The sequence below is a fragment of the Phaseolus vulgaris genome, chromosome 11 (genome assembly GCF_000499845.2).
Source record: "Phaseolus vulgaris cultivar G19833 chromosome 11, P. vulgaris v2.0, whole genome shotgun sequence".
NCBI classification, from domain to species: domain Eukaryota; kingdom Viridiplantae; phylum Streptophyta; class Magnoliopsida; order Fabales; family Fabaceae; genus Phaseolus; species Phaseolus vulgaris.
This window is the reverse complement of record NC_023749.2, coordinates 7,120,295-7,123,261: the sequence shown is the minus strand read 5'-3', so window position 1 is coordinate 7,123,261 and position 2,967 is coordinate 7,120,295.

The following is a 2,967-nucleotide window of genomic DNA, read 5'->3' as shown; positions in this document are numbered from 1 at the left end:
TAATAAGACCTATTCTTATAAGGGCAGAAAACCTAGTGCGAGCCACCTTAGGGTATTTGGGTGTAAATGCTTTGTATTGAATAATGGCAAAGAAAATCTTGGTAAGTTTGATGCTAAATCTGATGAAGGTGTGCATATTGGTTATGCTCTGAATGGTCATGCATATAGAGTCTTCAATAAAAGGTTGCTCATAGTAGAAGAATCAATGCATGTTGTTTTTTATGGATCTGATCATAGCATATCTAAAACTGCTGTTGATGACCTTGACAGTAATGAATTTAAATCTGTTTTAAATCAAAATGAATCGATTCATTTTGATACTGCTGATACACATGCTATACAAGAATCTACTGCAGCTGCAGGTTTGCCAAAAGAGTGGAAAACTCCAAGAGACTTAACCCTTGATAATGTCATTGGGAACATTGAGAAAGGAGTGTCAACTAGAAAATCTTTGAACAATTTCTGTGAAGCAATGACCTTTGTATCTCAAGTTGAACCAAAGAATCTGAATGAAGCTCTCAAGGACAACAACTGGATTTTAGCCATGCAAGAGGAACTGAATCAATTTGCTCTTAATGAGGTATGGACTCTTGTTCCTAGAATACCTGAGATGAATATAATTGGGACAAAATGGGTATTCAGAAACAAAATGGATGAGCACGGGGTGATTACCAGAAATAAGGCTAGGCTAGTAGCTAAAGGGTACAATCAAGAAGAAGGGATAGACTATGACGAGACCTATGCACCAGTGGCTCAGTTAGAAGCTGTTAGATTGCTGCTTGCCTTCTCTTGCATCAAAGGGTTTAAGCTATTTCAAATGGATGTGAAGAGTGCCTTCTTGAATGGTTATATAAATGAAGAGGTATTTGTTTCACAACCACCAGGTTTTGAAGACCATCAGCATCCAAAATACGTGTTCAAACTCAAAAAGGCTCTTTATGGACTCAAGCAAGCTCCTAGGCAATGGTATGAGAAGCTAAGTGATTTTCTCATCTCTCAAGGCTATGACAGAGGCACATCAGATAAGACCTTGTTCATTAAGAAGAAAGGAGATGACACAATCCTAGTACACGTATATGTGGATGACATCATTTTTGGATCAAACAATGGAGAATTGTGTGAAGCTTTCGTGAAAGTCATGAAGAGTGAATTTGAAATGTCAATGATGGGTGAGTTGAACTATTTTCTAGGCTTGCAGGTCAAACAACTCAAGAATGGCATTTTCTTAAGTCAAGCTAAGTATTGTAAGGATCTGCTGAAGAAATTTGAAATGGACAAGTGTAAACCAATCAGCACACCCTTCTCAACAAGCTGTCATTTGGATCATGATGAAGCTGGAATTTCTGTTGATGAAACCAAATACAGAGGACTCATAGGATCACTACTGTATCTCACTGCCAGCAGGCCAGACATAATGTTTGCAGTGTGCATGTGTGCAAGATTTCAATCTGCTCCTAAAGAATCACACTACAATGCTACCAAAAGAATTTTGAAGTATTTACAAGAATCTAAAGAAGTTGGCTTGTGGTATCCAAGTAACATTTCATTAAGCTTAACTGGATATTCTGATTCAGATTTTGCAGGTTGCAAAATTGATAGGAAGAGCACAAGTGGAACCTGTCATTTGCTTGGATCAAGCTTGATCTCATGGCAATGAAAAAAGCAGGCTTATGTAGCTCTATCCACTGCTGAAGCAGAATACATTGCAACAGGGAGTTGATGTGCTCAAACCATATGGCTAAACAACAATTGAATGATTTTGGTATCGTACTTAACCATATACCTCTGCTGTGTGATAATACAAGTGCAATCAACTTAACCAAAAATTCTGTCATGCATTCAAGAACCAAACACATTGAAATTAGGCATCATTTTCTAAGGGAACACATATCTAATGGAACATGTGAGATTAAGTTCATTGGTATTGATTTACAACTTGCTGATCTGTTCACAAAACCATCGGCTAAAGATAGGTTTAATTTTCTGCTTAATGAATTGGGTATTACAAATGTCAATTGTACCTAGCAGTGAAAAATTAAATCTGTTTATTCGCAATTGAATGTGTTTATTTTCTGCACTGATATGCATTGATGACTAGGAAAGAGAAATTTTGATCTTTGACTGCTTGACTGACTTAGTGGGCATTAACCTCTGTACCTTTGACGGTTTTGGTCATGGTTATGTAACCGATTTGATGGTTTGGGTGCTCAATAAAGGTATGAGTGTGTGCATTGTGACCTTAAATATTTGCTGCATATTTTCAAAGATTCTCTGCATAAATTCAGAGCATAAAATCTTCATGCATATCCACTCATAACTTCCGTATCAACCCATTCATTTTACTATAAATCTGTGTGAATATCTACTACCCACATTGGCTACCTATTCTCTGATCTCACCATTTGAAATAAGAGAAAAATTATGGTTCAACCATGGCTTCTTCTTCAAGACAAAAACAGAAAAATAAGGGCAAGCAAACCGCCTTTCAAGGCGTGCTAGAAGGTTGGTTCGCTGGAAATGAAGAAGGCATCAATGCCTACATTCACTAGACAAGCAGAAAACAGATTAACATACCCAAAGTGCTGGATTTCAATTGGTTGAAATCTGAAAAACTGGCAGAAACAAGGGCTGTGTTGAAGCACCAGAAACTGAAAAAGCTGCTGGAATTAACGGGTAAGGTATATCCTAACTTGGTTAAGGTGTTTTACACTAACCTCACATTGGATGGAAAGAATGTCATCTCTTATGTGAAAGGGATCAAGATGAAGATCACAAGTGAGGTGTGGAATTCTATGGCTGGAATAAAGTATGCTGGACTAAAAGTAGGAAAGGGAAACACCAGTGGAATTCAAGAATTCAACAAGCTACAATATTATAAAAGTTGTATGAGGAATCCTACAGAGAGTATAAGCAGGTTCCATGCAGGGCATTTGAACCTCACTCCATGCCTTGTTGCCTACATCATAG